The 20,145-nt window shown below is 42.4% G+C and overlaps 1 protein-coding gene across 4 annotated transcripts in view; it reads right to left on the bottom strand.

Moving 5' to 3' along the window:
- Nucleotides 1-20,145, bottom strand: part of LOC106572352 (signal peptide, CUB and EGF-like domain-containing protein 3) — a 106,935-nt gene that overhangs the window by 76,218 nt on the left and 10,572 nt on the right. The gene's annotated exons all lie outside the window — the stretch shown is intronic.

Here is a 20,145-nt window from a genome sequence, read left to right as displayed (position 1 = left end):
ATATAATCAGGCATGTGATCAGGAAAATAATATAAACTCAGGACAAATAGGATATTAGTTTGAGATCAATTTAAATACTTTATGAATAGAGGAGGATGTAAAAATCCCAACACTTCATCATATATTCTCATAAAAGATCACGCACATAGATATGGTAAATTATGGGTTTTATTAAAAGAGGTAACTGGGGAGTGAAGTGGGGTGGAGTGGGGTGGGCTCTATGGTGCCCTCCTCCCTAATCCCACCTGATCCCGGTTAGAGAGCCCAGATGTTTGGGATTACCCCCCGTTCGCAGGGTGGAAAAGCTTAACAAAGTTTACACAGCTTCCAATATCGACCCTTATCACAAATCTTCTCTCTGCTGGGGCCCTGAGGACTGATCCCAGGGGAACACTGGCTGAAATCTGAGCCCCGTTAGCTTAGCATCTACCCTGGGAGCCATAGACCATCACTTCCATGGGCCTGACCACAGAGGACAATGACATTAGAAAACACATGCTGTTCTCCTCAGGGATAGAAACAGGCTGGATCTTTTCTCCTCACTGATTATCCTTAAGGATGAATAGGATAACCACCATTTGGAAAGGTTCTGTGATAGTCAAGCAAGCAACATTCCACATCAAACAGATTCATCTTTTAGTCAGGTTTAAGGATTCTAAGGCTCTATGGTGATTAATATTAATTAACAACAAAAACTAAAGAATCTCACATTTCCACTTTACATTAATGCTCCTATCCGGGTCATCAATTCAACTCTAGATCATTAACTGTCTGGAGAAGGTGCACTTGGTTTTACTGCTAAATAATGCTTTGTTTTTATTAACACATTGTTCTAAAAAATATATATTGTTACATCTCAGACAAGATGCAATAGAACACTTTGCACAACAAGATAAACTGTGGTATAATTTATGCATTCAAAAATCAACCATTTAGGATTTGAGGCAACACACCTTGGAATTAATTAATATGCTGTTTGAAAAGAGTGTCAGTCTATCTGTCAAAATAAATCCTAATTGTGCATGCAGTCAGGCTTTAAAGTGATTCAGATGTAAGACTATTAGTGTACCACCAAGATGTGAAACTTCTTTTTAAGTATCATGCTTGATTTGCAACTCTGAGCTGCTGACAATATAATATCCTGTATTACATAAACCACGAGTGAACTGTACAACGTATTTCCTAACAGACATACTAAATCAATAAAAATAAAAAACTTCAAACAGACTTCATAAACCCATTTAGAAGGCCAATGTAGATGCTTCAGAAATCATTTATAAGCTAATACAGTGCAGTTTCATTACGATCTATATGACCTGACTGTTCTCAACTTTCTATTTCTTCTTGTATCACCAATCTTGCAGAGATCAACCTCCTCAATCAGCAAACCTACTGTATCAGCAGACCCAACCATCACGAGCAACCACTTCACTCAAAATGCACAAGAGTGTGTGGGAAACTCATTTCTAAGCAAAGCCTACACAAACTAATCTGTTGTCTAGATTGGCTGACGCTAAACTCAACATTTCAACAAGCACTGCCATACTTTATACAGATATTATATTTCCACAAATCTGGACAACATTCAATTACACTGAACCTCCCTCTCCTCAACACTTAAGAACAGAGCAGAGCCAAGCTCAGTGTTTACTGTGCAAGGCCAAGGCTCTCCAACTTCAACATTTGTTCAATGCTCATAATATTATTCTACAATTAGATAGCATTGTATAGGAATGAGCTTCCAGTTTGATACACCCCTATAACTGATACGTTTCTGTTTACCATGGAACAAGCACATCTCTGCTAGTGCTGTGTTCTTGAAGGCGACAGCAATTTGTGTCCCCCTAATTAGCTAAACGAGAGTGATGGAAGTGGATAATTATGCCAACACTTTGTGAGCTCATGAGCTGTCAGGTTAGATCAGGGAACAGAGTAATATATATGTTTTTAATCTACTTGAGTTCATATCTTGTTTACAGAAACGGTCATTTTTTTTAAATGGCTCACAAATAACGGCAGTTAGTTAGTCACTCATACTCCAGGAGTAATTCAATAAAGTGGCACTTTGAGCAAAAATAGAATCTTAGCCATGAAAAAAGAAAAGAGGACGTCAGATACGTTTACAGTTGACATTTTAGTAATTTAGCAGACGCTGTTATCCAGAGTGACTTACAATTAGTGCATTCATCTTAAGATAGCCAGATGAGACAACATGACATCACAATTGTATCATGTACATTTTCTCTCAACAAAGTATTTATCAGCAAAGTGTTAGTGGGTAAAGAGAAGTGACTTTTTTCTTTTTTCGGGGGGGGGGGGGGGTTCAGGTAGGGTTTCAGACTTTTTTGAAAGATGGGCAGGGACTCGGGCAGGTGCAGGTGCTCAGGTTGGGAAGTAGGGTTTGAGCATAGCCTGAAGGTAAAGAGGGGTAGTTCTCCTTGCTGCTCCGTAGGCAAGCACCAGGGTCTTGAAAATTATGCAAACCTCGACTGAAAGTCAGTGGAGTGTGCGGAGGAGCGGGGTGACATGGGAGAACTTTGAAGGTTGAACAACAGGCGGGCTGCGGCCAACAGAGAGTTACAGTAGCCTAGACGGGAGATTTCAAGTGCCTGGATTAGGACCTGTGCCACTTCTTGTGTGAGTAAAGGTTGTACTCTACAGATGTTTTGGAGCATGAACTTGCAGGATCGAGTCACTGCTTTGATGTTTGCAGAGAACGACAGAGTGTTGTCCAGGGTCCCGCCAAGGTTCTTTGCACTCAGGTAGGGGCACACCGTGTCAACCGTGATGGAGAGGTCTTGGAGCAGGCGGGCCATTCCCAGGAGGAAGAGCAGCTCCATTTTGTCGAGGTTGAGCTTGAGATGGTGGGCCGACATCCAAGCTGAGATGTCTGCCAGGCACACAGAGATGCGTGTCGCCATCTAGGTGTCAGAAGGGCGGAAGGAGAAAAGTAGTTGAGTGTCATCCGCATAGCAATGATAGGAGAGACCATGTGAGGATATGACAGAGCCGAGTGACTTGGTGTAAAGAGAAAACAGGAGAGGGCCTAGATCCGAGCCCTGGGGGACACCAGTAGTGAGAGCACGTGGTGCAGACACAGATCCTCTCCACGCCACCAGATAGGAGCAACCTGCCAGGTAGGATGCAATCCAGAAGTGTGCAGAGACGCCCAACCCTGAGAGGGTGCGGAGTAGGGTTGGGTGTTATACCATATATACCGTATACCAGGATATTTGGAAAAAGCCACAGGATGGTTTTTCAATACCATTTTTCAATACCGTTAAGTAAATACCTGCAGTCAACTTGAGCAATACGTTAGGAGATAAAGAACATTGCGTTCTTCATTTTACCTGTCACATTATTATGAAGCTTATGGTAGTCCCCAGTCACCTGGTGTTTGTTTACAAGCACATAGCGACGAGAGTCTGCAGCCTTGTGAGTCAGTCACTGTTGTGCAGCATGCACCAGATGATCTAATTACAGTATGGAATTCACAACTAAATGTTTGCCAGCTAGATATCTTATAACTATCAAGTTAACTGTCTAAAATGTGCTAAATGCTCTGCAGTTGTGCGTTTGGTTTTTGTTAATTTAGTAGCTAGTTAGCTATCTTCCAAAATCAAGCATTCACTTGGTAACAGCAGAGAATACACTCCTGGATCAAGAGCCTAGCTGGCTAATATTTGTTTTGTGTGTGTAGCATTTTTGAGTTACTTGTATACATGTATAGTTTAAGTCAGAAACTGTAGAAAATGTTTGCAATATGCTTGTTAGCATTTAGTTAACATTCTCTATGGGATTTTACATGTACTTGTTAGCATTGCTAACCTTCAGTTTAGAGAGTATCAGTGGGGTTTGAAAACAGCGCTCCTTGTGTTCAGTATTACTGAATATCCCGCTATGGCACAAGGTCGGTATGAAGGTATGATAATCTGGATACTGCCCAAACCGAGTAGGGAGGAGGATCTGACGGTTCACGGTGTTGAAGGCAGGGGATAGATCTAGAAGGATGAGAACAGAGGAGAGAGAGTCAGCTTTGGCAGAGCAGAGAGCCTCTGTGACACAGAGGAGAGCAGTCTCACTTGAGGAGGGGAGCGACTCTGGCCATCTTGAAGTCAGATGGGACGCAGCCAGTGGTCAGTGCTGAGTTAATAAGGGAAGTGAGGAATGGGAGGTCTCCAGAGATGGTGTGGAGAAGTGAGGCGGGGATGGGGTCAAGAGGGTAGATTGTTGCGTGGCCGGACATAACTAGTTGCAGGATTTCGTCTGGAGAGGGAAGAAAGAGGTCAAGGAGTAGGGTAGTTCAGTGTGAGTGGGACCAGTGGACCCTGTAGGCTGAGTGAATGAGGAGTTGGTTGTTTAAATAAAAATGCACCCATCTAGGGAATTGGGTGCATTCCCTCTAACACATGTACAACAAAAGCTGAAAGAAGTTATTAGAAATCCAAAAGGCCTTTTTCCCTGGGAAAATAAACATGTCAGAATCAATAGGTCCTACGGTTCAGTCCCGAGGACAACCCTCTGAACACTTCAGAAACAAATTTGCCGAATGCATTCAGTAACGCTGCCCTCCAAATTGACTCATGCTACAGATGAAAAGCTTTGCTTTTTCAGGCCGTCTGTGTATGTAGATTTTTTTCTTTGGTGCTGATGTATCAAAGTTGTTGGGAACAAGTTAAGGCAGCAGATGTTGAAGTCAGTGATTTGAGACAAGGATGAATAAACAAAGTCAAAACAACAAAACGAAAGAACAAAAAAAATGTAAATTGGGAAATGGTCAGCTGTTTACCCAATTCCCTCATGGAAATGAATGTGTGAAATGTGGTATTGTTGCTGTAGTTCTGTTTTCATGTAGAAATTCAGTTTTAAGTTTAGGAGCCCAGAAATACAAACTTGATGTAAGTAAGTTGACCTTTCTGCTCAAAGCTTGAACCTACGGTTGGATCCCTAGGAAGACAAGTAGGCCAATGCACTTTCTCTGAGTAGAATCCCTGTAATGAGGCACATCATTCAAAGTCTGGTCTCTTCCCTTCATAGCTGGGCCGGGTTGGCTGGGTGCTCTTAATACCGTATGAAGTGAAAAAGAGAGCATGTCATGAACTGAGCCCTGGTTTAACAACCCAAATCCAGGAAAACTGCTGTGTCTCCAGGCTTTTCCTATCATCAGCCTGTAAATCTGTCACTGTGACTACGCATGCTCTAGTCTTGACTGAACAACATTTTTCCTAGACTAGAGAGCAGAAGTGGAGATAACTAATTGATTGAATCAAGTTGATTATTGCCTTGGTTTAACAAATATCTTCAGACAAATGTGGTTCCATCCTCACCATCATAGTACTCAGACATACAGCAAGTCAAGGAGTTTTTTCTGATATTTCGAGAAGAACAACCATACAACTCTCTGAGTCCGCTGCTGTGCAGCCACGTCCAATACACGTCCAATACACTCCCCTGAGCCAGAGAGAGCTTCTAGGCCAGGGCTGTGGAGGTGAGACGTTGTCAGAGGTGCTTTCCCCCTCTGATTAATGGGCAGGTCCAGGGATAAGCGGTGTATTTAGCTGGGCCGGTCAGCTAAAAGGAAAGGGGTGTGTGAGTGCGAACAGGGCTGAGGGGAAAGGGGAGAGAGTGTGTGAGGGAGATTTGCCAAACTCAAGGTGTACAGTTCAAACACAGGGTAATGTTTACTTTGTGTGTTGAGACCCTGACTGTTTGCTCGAGTAACCCAGACCGCCCCCTGCCCTGTCCTGGGCAAACCCCCTTCCTCCTCCTACCACAGAAATAGACTGAATAATGCTGGGACACCCTATAGGGTAGACCCTTGGCAGAACAGAACGGCATGCTAGCACTAAGGCAAACAGAACAGTGATCCAGCCAGGCCAGTGTTGTTGTGGCTGACCAATACATAATGCCCAACAGGAATGTCAAGAGTCTGAGACTAAAATGAGTAATCCCAAATCCAGACAGGAATGCAGATCATTTTTTTGTCATAGAGTAATAATAGAAACAATAAACAGGATGGCCAGTCCATCATCACTCTTAAATCGTTTTTTAAGAATACCAATGGCAGTACTGATGGGGCTTGCGACTCAACACCATCTCTACATCAACACACCTTCTGATCTGCACACCTTCTGATCTGCACCGACTGGGGCAGGAGACCGGTGGTCTAAAAAAAGGGTTTGATGAAATGCAGACGTCAACATTAGTGCACTTTTTTTAATCCTCCCCCTCCCCCACCCAAATCCCCTCCAGCTCATGAAGGGATGCACTGTTTGACGTCCGGCAAAGCTTTTAAAAGTTGTGAATAAAAATATAAACTGCTTCCATTTGGGGCTGTTTCACCCATCCTTCACACACTCTAAATGTTTAGGAACTATGACCACTGACTTGATCCTGATCTTCTAAAAACAATGACACCAACTTCAAACCTCTCCCTAGCTGGGTCCACCAACCATGCAGCAAAATAGTCTACTGTAGATGGATCTTACTGTACGGTAATAAGAAAAAGGAACAAAACAGAACACGACGGAAGAAAACAAACTGTTAAGAGTGTACTGTAAATAAGAGCTGTAGCAGCACTGCAAATTGATTATCCTGGTCTAATTTGAAACAGCACGGCAGGTGTTCATATCTAGCCAGGAGTAGCTACCATTCTACTGACACGAAATGAGACTGGGTAGGAAGCTCACAGGGTAGAATGTTGACATGTCATTGGGGTCTTACGTTGTGAGATGTTGGGCAGCTCAAGCTCATGTTATACTAAAACAGTGTAGCTCTTTGGCTCATAAGGCCTGGGAGTGCATTAATGTGTGCCTTTCTCTACCAGAAAACAAAGAGAAGAACAAAGTTCTCTCTACCGGAGAACAAAGATCACTGGGCACAGACGTCTATTCCATGTTGATTCAATGTAATTTAATTGAAATGAAACAATGTTGATTCAACCAGTGTGTGCCCAGTGGGAATGTCCTTGCTCACCATCTGTTGCTTGGAGACCATCGTGCCCGGAGATGCTTTGAGTGACATTCTATTTTTACAGCCTTGAATGAACAGCTACCCTACAGCTACCCTACAACTTCAGCTCAACCTTTCTGAATGGCGGTCAATGCTCTGTGGCTTTCATGGGCTGCATCCAGTGTTTGGGGTGCCATGCTGTGCTGTGTCCATATAATTAGGATGAATGGCTGTGACGTGTGGCCACACTTGACTCATAGACCCTCCTATACTGTGGAAAAAAACGTATTACAGTAATGAAGTACACCACTATATATACCTTATAGTGCTGTTATATACCTTAAACTAAATACCTTATAGTGCTGTTATATACATTATAGTGCTGTTATATAACTTATACCATATATCTTATATTGCTGCTATATACAGAGCATCTGGAAAGTATTCTGACCCCTTCCCTTTTTCCACATTTTGTTACGTTATAGCCTTATTCTAAAATGGATTAAATAAATAAAAAATCCTCATCAATCTACGCACAATATCCCATAATGAAAAAGCAAAAACTGGTTTTTAGAAATGTTTGCAAATGTATTAAAATTAAACAACAGAAATACCTTATTTACATAAGTAATCAGACCCTTTGCTATGAGACTAGAAATTGAGCTCAGGTGCATCCTGTTTCCATTGATCATCCTTGAGATGTTTCTACAACTTGATTGGAGTCCACCTATGGTGAATTCAATTGATTGGACATGATTTGGAAAGGCACACACCTGTCTATATAAGGTCTCACAGTTGACAGTGCATGTCAGAGCAAAAACCAAGCCATGAGATCGAAGGAATGTCCGTAGAACACAGTGGCCTCCATCATTCTTAGATGGAAGAACTTTGGAACCATCAAGACTGTTCCTAGAGCTGGCCACCCAGCCAAACTGAGCAATTGTGAGGAGAAGGGCCTTTGTCAGGGAGGTGACCAAGGACCCGATGGTCACTTTGACAGAGCTCTAGAGTTCCTCTGTGGAGATGGGAGAACCTTCCAGAAGGACAACCATCTCTGCGACACTCCACCAATCAGGCCTTTATGGTAGAGTGGCCAGACGGAAGCCACTTCTCAGTAAAAGGCACATGACAGCCCGCTTGGAATCTCAGACCATGAGAAACAAGATTCTCTGGTCTAATGAATCCAAGATTTTACTTTTTGGCCTGAATGCCAAGTGTCACGTCTGGAGGAAACCTGGCAACATCCCTACAGTGAAGCATGGTGATAGCAGCATCATGCTGTGGAGATGTTTTTCCAGCGGCACGGACTGGCAGACTAGTCAGGATCGAGGGAAAGATGAACGGAGCAAAGTACAGAAAGATCCTTGATGAAAACCTACTCTGGAGCGCTCAGGATCTCAGACTGGGGTTCACCTTCCAACAGGACAACAACCCTAAGCACACAGCCAAGACAATGCAGGAGGCTTCGGGACATGTCTCTGAATATCCTTGAGTAGACCAGCCAGAGCCCAGACTTGAACCCGATCTAACATCTCCGGAGTGACCTGAAAATAGCTGTGCACCGATGCTCCCCATCCAACCTGACAGAGCTTGAGAGGATCTGCAGAACAGAATGGGAGGAACTCCCCAAATACAGGTGTGCCAAGCTTGTAACGTCATACCCAAGAAGACTCAAGGCTGCCAAAGGTGCTTCAACAAAGTACTTAGTAAAGGGTCGGAATACTTACAGTATGTAAATGCAATATTTGCAAACATTTCTACAAAACTGTTTTTGCTTTGTCATTATGGGGCATTGTGTGTAAATTGTGTAGAGTATGGGCCTGAGTCATGCCTGTCAATGCAACAGAATCCTACTCCGATGCCTTCTGCCTACAAAAAAATCTCTTGAAAAGTTTGGCATACTAGGTCTTGCATAGTTCATCAAAGATTTTACTGAGGTATATCTCATATAAAAAATCTGTCAAACGAAATAAATTAATTAGGCCTTAATCTATGGATTTCACATGACTGGGAATACAGATATGCATCAGTTGGTCACAGATACCTTAAAAAAAGTAGGGGCATGCATCAGAAAACCAGTCAGTATCTGGTGTGACCACCATGTGCCTCAGGCAAACATCTTCTTCGCATAGAGTTGATCAGGCTGTTGATTGTGGACTGTGGAATGTTGTCCCACTCCTCTTCAATGGCTGTGTGAAGTTTCTGGATATTGGCAGGAACTGGAACACGCTGTCGTACACATCAATCCAGAGCATCCCAAACATGCTCAATGGGTGACATGTCTGGTGAGTATGCTGGCTATGGAAGAACTGGGACATTTTCAGCTCCCAGGAATTGTGTACAGATCCTTGCGACATGGGGCCATGCATTATCATGCTGAAACATGAGGTGATGGCGGCGGATGAATGGCATGACAATGGGTCTCAGGATCTCATCATGGTATCTCTGTGCATTCAAATTGCCATCGATAAAATGCAATTGTGTTCGTTGTCTGTAGCTTATCTCTGCCCATACCATAAACCCACCGCCACCAAGGAGCACTCTGTTCACAACGTTGACATCAGTAAACCACTCGCCACACGACGCCATACAAGTTGTCTGCCATCTGCCCAGTACAGTTGAAATCGGGATTCTTCCGGGAAGAGCATTTTCCCAATGATGTCGGTTATGACGCTAAACTGCTGTCAGATCAAGACCCTGGTAAGAACGACAAGTACGCAGAGACGGTTGTTGACAGTTTGTGCAGAAATAATTTGGTTGTGCAAACCCACAGTTTCATCAGCTGTCCGGGTGGCTGGTCTCAGATGATCGCACAGGTGAAGACGCCAGATGTAGAGGTCGTGGGCTGCCGTGGTTACATGTGGTCTGCGGTTGTAAGGCCAGTTGGATGTACTGCCAAATTCTCTAAAACGATGTTGGAGGCGGCTTATGGTAGAGAAATTAACATTCAATTCTCTGTCAACAGCTCTGGTGGACATCCTGCAGTCAGCATGCCAATTGCACGCTCCTTCAACTTGAGACATCTGTGGCATTGTGTTGTGTGACAAAACTGCACATTTTAGAGTGGCCTTTTATTGTCCCCAGAACAAGTTGCACCTGTGTAATGATCATGGTGTTTAATCAGTTTCTTGATATGCCACACTTGTCAGGTGGATGGATTATCTTGGCAAAGGAGAAATGCTCAACAGCGATATAAACAAATATGTGCACAAGATTTGAGAGAAATAACCTTTTTGTGCGTTTGGAAAATTTCTGGGATCTTTAATTTCAGCTCATGAAACATGGGATCAACATTAGAGAAAGGAAAGGGAAAGGGGGATACATAGTCAGTTGTACAACTGAATGCCTTCAGCTGAAATGGGTCTGCCGCATTTAACCCAACCCCTCTGAATCAGAGAGGTGCGGGGGGCTGCCTTAATCGACATCCATGTCTTCGGCGCACAGGGAACAGTACATGTTGCGTTTATATTTTTGTTCAGTATATATACCTTATAGTGCAGCTATATACCTTATAGTGTTGTTATATGCCTTATAGTGTTGTTATGTACCTTATAGTGCTGTTATATACCTTATAGTCCTGTTATATAGCTTATACTACATCCACTAAAAGTATGTGGACATCCCTTCAAATTAGTGGATTTGGCTATTTCAGCCACACCCGTTGCTGACACGTGTATAAAATCGAGCACACAGCCATGCAATCTCCATAGACAAACATTGCCAGTAGAATGGCCTGTACTGAAGAGCTAAGTGACTTTCAACCTTTCCAACAAGTTAGTTTGTCAAATTTTGGTCAACTGTAAGTGCTGTTATTGTGAAGTGGAAACGACTAGGAGCAACAACTGCTCAGCAGCACCCATGCACAAAGCGAGGTCCATACAGAAATAGTTTGATATAGTGTTGTTATATACCTGATGGTGTTGTTATATACCTTATAGAGCTGTTATATACCTTACAGTGTTGTTATATACCTTATAGTGCTGTTATATATCTTATACTATATACCTTATACTGCTGTTATATACCTTATGCTATACCTTATAGTGCTGTTATATACCCTATAGTATTGTTAAACTCCTTAGTGTTGTTATATAAGGCCCGAGGGGGTGAGGTATATGGCCAAATAGCCCTTACACAGCCTGGAGGTGTGTTGGGTCATATATTTCCAATATACCACAGCTAAGGGCTGTTCTTAAGCACGACGCAACGCAGAGTGCTAGGACACAGCCCTAAGCCGTGGTATACTGGCCATATATCCCAAACCCCAGAGGTGCCTTATTGCTATTATAAACTGGTTACCACATAATTAGAGCAGAAAAAATGTATGTTTTGTCATACCCATGGTATACGGTTGGCATTCTCTCAACAAGCTTACTACATGATTCCAAATGTGTTATTTCATAGCTTTAATGTCTTCTCTATTATTCTAACAATTAACTCATTAGAATTTGTGGTACTACGAGAACGGTTGTTTAAAGAGTTACCATCTCCCGAATTAAACTCTAAAGGTCTTTACCTATCACATCCATAAACAGTCAATTTATTAATCCTATCATCATTCTGAACAGTCGTAACCTTGCATCAGCAAAATCCAGTGCCTTACTTGTGATTCAATACTACACAAATTGATTTAATTAATTATTTACAAGCTAACTAAATGGTAACACAGAATAAACATGTTTCTCTCCTAACCGGGCCTTCTTGGAAAAGGGGGTTTGTTGGGCCTTTACACGGCACGCTAAGGCTCTGATTGTCCAAAGGGGTCCCTACCCGTCTTCTACTGTTCTCCTCTACTGTCGTCTGGGATCTGGTGACTTGTTGTGTAGTCCTGAACAGAACTACAGTGTATTCTACTTCCATTTGCTCGGGAAGATGCTTCTTTGAAGATAGTCTAGCCAGCCGTGTCGATGGTTCTCAGTGTGAGAGTAGCATACTACGGTGATTTGTAGTAGAATGATCCCACTTGCTTGATTTAACCCAACTTGATCCCAAATTTGCTTTTCTTGATACTTTACTTAGGATAGCTAATTAGCTGTACCAGTGATTGTCCGGGAGGTGACTTTATCGTCTCTACCTCGTGTTGAGATTTCAGAGTTCAAACCACTTTAAACGTGAGCTGCAGCTCAATGTCTCTCTGGTCTGATATGTTAATTCTTAACCCATCATTTTATACAGTTTGTTAGAAAGGGAGGTTCCGTCAGGCTGACACGCTCTCTGACCTCACTCAGGGGCGTGGTTTGTCACTGTGCAAAGTTATGTAAAACTCTTATCTCTTATGGCACAACGCATCGGATGGACACTTTTCAAGTTACAGTATTTCCTTTATAACATTTGTTTTTGACTAAATAACAAAATAACACATAATATGACATTAGTGTTCAAACGAAGACACATTCCTCTGGTGAACATTGGAGAGGGAGAGAGCTGAATGTTCTGTCCTTGATTACAACAGGGAGTGAACTGTCAACCCCCACCAGTTCCCTTCTCCCCCCTCTGTGGGTGAGAGCGGGTTTGGTTGAAGCTATTTATTGCAAAGCTGATCTGACCTACTTGGAGCCTCACAGGACAGTCATGACATATACCTTATACTATATAGCTTATTTTGCTGTTATATACCTCATAGTGCTGTTATATGCCTGATAAAGCTGTTATATATCTTATAGTGCTGTAATTAAGTAATGAGGCCCGAGGGGGTGTGGTATATGGCCAATATACCACGGCTAAGGGATGTTCTTATGCACAACGCAACGAGGAGTGCCTGGATACAGACCTTAGCCGTGGTATAATGGCCATATACCACAACCGCCTGAGGTGCCTTATTGTTATTATAAACTTGTTACCAACGTAATTAGAGCAGTAAAAATAAATGTTTTGTCATACCTGTGGTATACGGTCTGACATACCATATGCTTTCAGCCAATCAGCATTCAGGGCTCGAACCACCCAGTTTATAATATACCTTATAGTGCTGTTATATTCCTTAAAATGTTGTTATATACCTTATAGTGCTGTTATATACCTTATACTACATACCTTATAGTGTTGTTATATACCTTATAGTGCTGCTATATAGCTTACAGTGTTGTTAATTACCTTACAGTGTTGTTATATACCTTATACTATATATTTTTTTTCTTTATTTAACCAGGTAGGCAAGTTGAGAACAAGTTCTCATTTACAATTGCGACCTGGCCAAGATAAAGCAGAGCAGTTCGACACATACAACAACGCAGAGTTACACATGGACTAAAACAAACATACAGTCAATAATATAGTAGAAAAATAAGTCTATATACAAAGTGAGCAAATGAGGTGAGATAAGGGAGGTAAAGGAAAAAAAAGCCATGGTGGCGAAGTAAATACAATATAGCAAGTAAAACACTGGAATGGTAGATTTGCAGTGGAAGAAAGTGCAAAGTAGAAATAGAAATAATGGGGTGCAAAGGAGCAAAATAAATAAATAAATAAATATAGTAGGGGAAGAGGTAGTTGTTTGGGCTAAATTATAGATGGGCTATGTACAGGTGCAGTAATCTGTGAGCTGCTCTGACAACTGGTGCTTAAAGCTAGTGAGGGAGATAAGTGTTTCCAGTTTTAGAGATTTTCGTAGTTCGTTCCAGTCATTGGCAGCAGAGAACTGGAAGGAGAGGCGGCCGAAGGAGGAATTGGCTTTTGGGGTGACCAGAGAGATATACCTGCTGGAGTGCATGCTACAGGTGGGTGCTGCTATGGCGACCAGCGAGCTGAGATAAGGGGGAACTTTACCTAGCAGGGTCTTGTAGATGACCTGGTGCCAGTGGGATTGGCGACGAGTATGAATCGAGGGCCAGCTAACGAGAGCGTAGAGGTCGCAGTGGTAGGTAGTATATGGGGCTTTGGTGACAAAATGGATGGCACTGTGATAGACTGCATCCAATTTATTGAGTAGGGTATTGGAGGCTATTTTGTAAATGACATCGCCGAAGTCGAGGATCGGTAGGATGGTCAGTTTTACGAGGGTATGTTTGGCAGCATGAGTGAAAGATGCTTTGTTGCGAAATAGGAAGCCAATTCTAGATTTAACTTTGGATTGGAGATGTTTGATGTGAGTCTGGAAGGAGAGTTTACAGTCTAACCAGACACCTAGGTATTTGTAGTTGTCCACATATTCTAAGTCAGAACCGTCCAGAGTAGTGATGCTGGACGGGCGGGCAGGTGCAGGCAGCAATCGGTTGAAGAGCATGCATTTAGTTTTACTTGTATTTAAGAGCAGTTGGAGGCCACGGAAGGAGAGTTGTATGGCATTGAAGCTCATCTGGAGGGTAGTTAACACAGTGTCCAAAGAAGGGCCAGAAGTATACAGAATGGTGTCGTCTGCGTAGAGGTGGATCAGCGACTCACCAGCAGCAAGAGCGACATCATTGATGTATACAGAGAAAAGAGTCGGCCCAAGAATTGAACCCTGTGGCACCCCCATAGAGACTGCCAGAGGCCCGGACAACAGGCCCTCCGATTTGACACACTGAACTCTATCAGAGAAGTAGTTGGTGAACCAGGCGAGGCAATCATTTGAGAAACCAAGGCTGTTGAGTCTGCCGATGAGGATGTGGTGATTGACAGAGTCGAAAGCCTTGGCCAGGTCAATGAATACGGCTGCAAAGTATTGTTTCTTATCGATGGCGGTTAAGATATCGTTTAGGACCTTGAGCGTGGCTGAGGTGCACCCATGACCAGCTCTGAAACCAGATTGCATAGCGGAGAATACCTTATAGTGCTGCTATATACCTTATAGTGTTGTTATATACCTTATAGTGTTGTTATTTACCTTATACTATAGACCTTATAATGCTGCTATATACCTTATAGTGTTGTTATATACCTTATACTATATACCTTATAGTGAGTGCTGTTACAGTTTAAACCTTATATAGCTGTTATATACCTTATAGTGTTGTTATATACCTTATACTATATACTGTATATACTGTAACAGCACTCACTATAAGGTATATAGCATAAGATATATAGCAGCACTATAAGATATATAACAACACTTTAACATATATAACAGTAATATAAGGTATATACTGTAACATCACTCACTATACCTTATATTGCTGTTTTATACCTTATAGTGTTGTTATATACCTTATATTGCTGTTATATACATTATAGTGCCGTTATATACCTTATATTGCTGTTATATACCTTACAGTGTCGTTATATACCTTATAGTGCTGCTATATACCCAATAGTGTTGTTATATACTTGATAGTGTTGGTATTTACCTTATTTTGCTGTTATATACCTTATATCTATACAGCCAGCGCTAACTGACATGACACTCTCCCCTGTGCACACAGCAATTAAATTAATTGGCGGCTGCTTTAGGAAGATACAGTACCAACTATAAAGAGGGCAACATAGCAATTACAGCAGAACTGTTAGTCTGATATTTTTTAGTTGCTTCCTGTCAAACTATGAAGTATAAAGGGAATGACTTTCTGTGTGCAAGTAGAGCATGGCAGTTCTTATCTGACATACACTGTGTGTACATGACATAGACTGACCAGGTGAATCCAGGTGAAAGCTATGATCCCTTATTGATGTCACTTGTTAAATCCACTTCAATCAGTGTAGATGAAGGTGAGGAGACAGGTTAAAGAAGGATTTTTAAGACTTAAGACAAATGAGACATGGATTGTGTATGTGTGCCATTCAGAGAGTGAAAGGGCAAGACAAAAGATTTAAGTGCCTTTCAATGAGGTAGAGGTGCCAGGCGCACCGGTTTGAGTGTGTCAAGAACTGTAACGCTGCTGGGTTTTTCACGCTTAACAGTTTCCCATGTGTATCAAGAATGGTCCACCACCCAAATGACATCCAGCCAACTTGACACAACAGTGGAAAGCATTGGAGTCAACATGGGCCAGCATCCCTGTGGAACACTTTCAACACCTTGTAGTCCATGCCCGACGAATTGAGGCTGTTCTGAGGACAAATGGGGGTGAAACTCAATATTAGGAAGGTATTCCTAATGTTTTGTACACTCAGTGTATACAGCTCAAGGAATTAATGCCAGATGAGTGAAATTCTATTAGGGCTGTCCCCGACTAAAAAAAATCTTGGTCGACCGAGAATCATCCTGTTATTTCGATCAATCGATTGGTCAAAATATTTAAACTTATTTTTCCACATAGAGGCAGACACACCCTATGTGTTTGAATAAAATCAACTACATATGCACTGAGATTGTCTGATGCTTTAAGCACACTGCTTGATTAAATAATTAAGACACACAAATGACTCAAGAAAGAGCCCGATGGTCACACTGTGTTAAAAGAAATGATAGTGAGAGTCTGTGAAACTGGCGCACGTTGTCTTGCTCTCCTCCCTACTGCAGCGAAAAGGCACCACAGTACAGCAAGTGTTTATTGCGCTGTCCGTGCTGGAGCTGCAACATTAGTTTCTTACTTGTTTCTGACTGAAAGGTTCTGCTACCAAAATCCCTAATTTGTTTAGGAAAACATTCCCTATTCCCTCAACCTTGCTCTCTTTACATGAAACATGTAAGCATTGCATGCATGTGACCAATAGGGCCTGACCGATAGCCTATCATAATTACATCAATAAATTGGTTATAACAAACTCCGAACACAGTAATGTCGACAGCAAAATGAATGCGGAAGATGTGAAAAAGAAACTCGAAACGGGCGAATGTTTGTTTACTGGTTGCTTGGGAGGGAAAGGGGAAGTCAGATCTGTGGAAGACATTTGACATAGTTGTGGAAACTACTGCAGATCCAGATAAAGGAGGGTATAGGAGCAGGGATTGTGTGAGTATTATGTGTGCCAAACAGTTGCTGTTTGATTACAATATTACCATTTGCAACAGTGTAAACAACAGTAAATAAATAAGTCTACCAGAGACTGTTCATATATATTTATTGTTTTGGCAAATTATTCAAAGCTCCCTTTATTATTTAATTTTAAAACTAAAATGCTTGATTGCATTTCAAAGCATGAATATCTCGTATGCTGTGTGATGGCATGAACGAATGAATGCTTGATTGATTGATACAGTAGCCTATTTTTTTTAATATAGGCCTAAGTTAGTTAGGTTATTAAGACTAAACAGGAGGTGCTCTTAGTCCTACAGCTCGATGGTGGTTATACAAGGATACTATACTCAGCCTACTAATGATAACGACATTAATGATTATTATAATGATGATCATAATGATAAATGTGCTCATAACAATAACAAGATCAAGAACAAGGAGGGTATAGGAGCGAGAGCTTTGTGTATATTATGTGTGACAAACAGGTGCTGTTAGATTACAATGTCATTTTTCTGCATGTTTGGAACAGTGAAACAATCAAAATAAATTATAAGTAATACCAGTCTGTTCAATCGAGAGAGAAAAAATAGTAAAGCCTTTATTACAGCATAGCAAAGATTCAAAACAGCCGTATCTGTGAAATTACTATATCCAACATTTCACATTTGCATGAGGCTTGGTGCTCACAGAATCAATCGGCTATTAAACAAACACTAAAACAGGCAACAGAAGCCATATTTCTTATTTCTCTAGATATATATGGATGATTTATAAAGCCAGGCACATTTAACACTTGATTATTGATTACAGAGCTAATTAAATTGGGGTTTCCTCTCTCCTCAATTTTCTTAGACAATTAGGCTAAGGCAAGGGCTGTTTCCTCATCTCTGCTGCTGCTGCCTCCGCCACATTGTTCTCAATCCCAATATGCTGGTTAACTTTGCTGTTATGCACATAGCAACATAGGGAAAGGCGCCAATTCTACTGGGAACTAAGGAATATGTTTCAGAACCGCGGACAGTGGCCGTATCCAACACCGGGAGAAAGCACATTTGTTATGAAATAATATTCGACTTATTAGCGTTGCACCATTATTTGTACATAATATAACCATATACAATTTCAGGAACACATGTCTTAGAGTGATGGACTGTGCCATCCCTGTGGCCTCCGCAATGGATTAGTCCACTGAGACAGGCGCCAATCAGACATGTGTCTTGTGGACCGGGAACATTGTTTTACATTTGCGACTGCTTGACTAAAGAAATCTTGGTCGACCAACAGCCTATCGACCAAGCAATCAACCAGTCGACTAAATGGGGTCAGCCCTAAATTCAAGTAGATGTAGAACGCATTCTTCACTGTGCTCAAATCGTTCTAATTACATAAAAGTGTCATTAGAGACAAACACTACCGTATATGGAATGATTGTTAATTTTGACGTGTGACTGACATCCATTAGACATCTCTGTTTCACATGAACAGCAATGCAATGTGAGACAGTCCATCTGGCTTCTCCTAATAGAACTATCAACACACTACTAAAGATAAAATAAAAGGGAAATAGAGAAGAAAACTGTTAATTTAAGAGTACATGGAAGATATTGGTTGTCGAACGGGGTAGTGCAACGTCTGGCACAGACTTCGAGCTATAGGGTTTATATACAGTATAAAGTGTTAACATCCTGGGATATCTTTCTACAATTATCCTCAATTTGAGAAGATCACAGCTTTTCTCATGACTCCTCTCACCGAGGAAGTATCAGTTTTATTAGTGACGCCACCACTGTCGTTTCAGACCTAAAAAGCTTCAGCCAAACTCCATGTACTGCACCAAATAAATGAGCTAGTTTTTTTCATACGAAACATTCCTTGATGTGTTGTGTTTTTCCATTACTAAGCAGAATAAGAGCATTTCCTTTCATATACAGCAGTCCCCAAAGCTGGCGCTAACCTCAAGGAATGTAAACACAAGCAGTCTGTAAACAGGACTCTCTCTGGGCCCCCAACCCCCTTCCAACAAAACTGACTGACTGACCACCACAGACCAGCCTAATGACGTCCCTCACTGACCCCAAAATTCAAAGAGAGGCACAGCTGCATTATTAGGCCAGGCCAAAGGGGTCTCAGGAGAAAGAGGTGTAAGGAGGAGGAGGAACGTCGGGGACAATGGCAGCAAGGCTCTCCTCTGTTCTCCACTCCACTCCTCTCCACTCGAACCATGTTGAGCCTTAGTAGTGGAGAGAACAGAGAACTAAAGCAGACAATCCCACAGAGCAGACACTCACTCAGTGGATCACACCATTGCCAATCAGTGAGTCATGGAACAGAAAAATGGGGGGATTAATGATCTGAGAGCAGCCCCAGCTGTTGGCTCCTAACGGGGGACGGACAGGCCGGCCATCCAGTCGCTTGGAAGCTCTCCTCTCCTTGCTGGAGCCATCAGCACTTTGAAGAGGGGGTTGTTGAGTGGCTCAGGCCCAGGGCTCAGGGCCTGGGTTCAGTGTACCATCAACTATGTTCTATATCCTCCCACTAACCGATGGGGACGCTGTCAGCGCCTCCGCACAGAGAACAAAGGGCACAGAGAGAGAGAGAGAGAGAGAGAGAGAGAGAGAGAGAGAGAGAGAGAGAGAGAGAGAGAGAGAGAGAGAGAGAGAGAGAGAGAGAGAAACAGAAACAGAAAGACAGAGAGAGAGAGAGAGCTATCAGATGTCCCACCACAGCGCAGAGAACAAGTATTACAGGCCTCATTTGAAGCACACTTTTTACATTACAGCCCAATAAATAAATGGGCTTCTAAGAGCTAGGGGTCTCAGTTTGGGAGGGTGTAGAGGAACAGCCTGAGTCTGGCCCCATTATTTGGATTTGTGTGTCTTCATGTGTGTGTTGAGTGTAATCTTGTCAGTAAATGTTGGTGTTTTCACGTGCTTGTCCATGTATTTATGTAGGAAGGGAGGGAGGGTGAGTGTGTATGTTGGGACAGATTTTCACTGTCCTGTCCTGTCCATGTAGAAGCTACCCCTCTGTCAGCATTAAGACCATCCTAATTGAGCATAGGAGCGCTGGGGCGCTGGAGCGCTGGCATTGTGGGGTTGATCTGCTGGGTGCTGATAAAGTGGTTTCTCTGCTCCAGGGGAGAAGAAAAGGTGCCATGACAGAGTTATGAGGCGTGTAAAAAACCTGATTGCTTCCCCTGGGCAGTGGGCAGGTTCTGAATGCCCCATGACAACCCAGACCTGATTGCTTCCCCTGGGCAGTGGGCAGGTTCTGAATGCCCCATGACAACCCAGACCTGATTGCTTCCCCTGGGCAGTGGGCAGGTTCTGAATGCCCCATGACAACCCAGACCTGATTGCTTCCCCTGGGCAGTGGG

Source organism: Salmo salar, chromosome ssa15 (assembly GCF_905237065.1).
Source record: "Salmo salar chromosome ssa15, Ssal_v3.1, whole genome shotgun sequence".
NCBI lineage: Eukaryota > Metazoa > Chordata > Actinopteri > Salmoniformes > Salmonidae > Salmo > Salmo salar.
The sequence above is the reverse complement of the archived record's forward strand: the minus strand, read 5'-3'. Positions and strand labels throughout refer to the sequence as shown.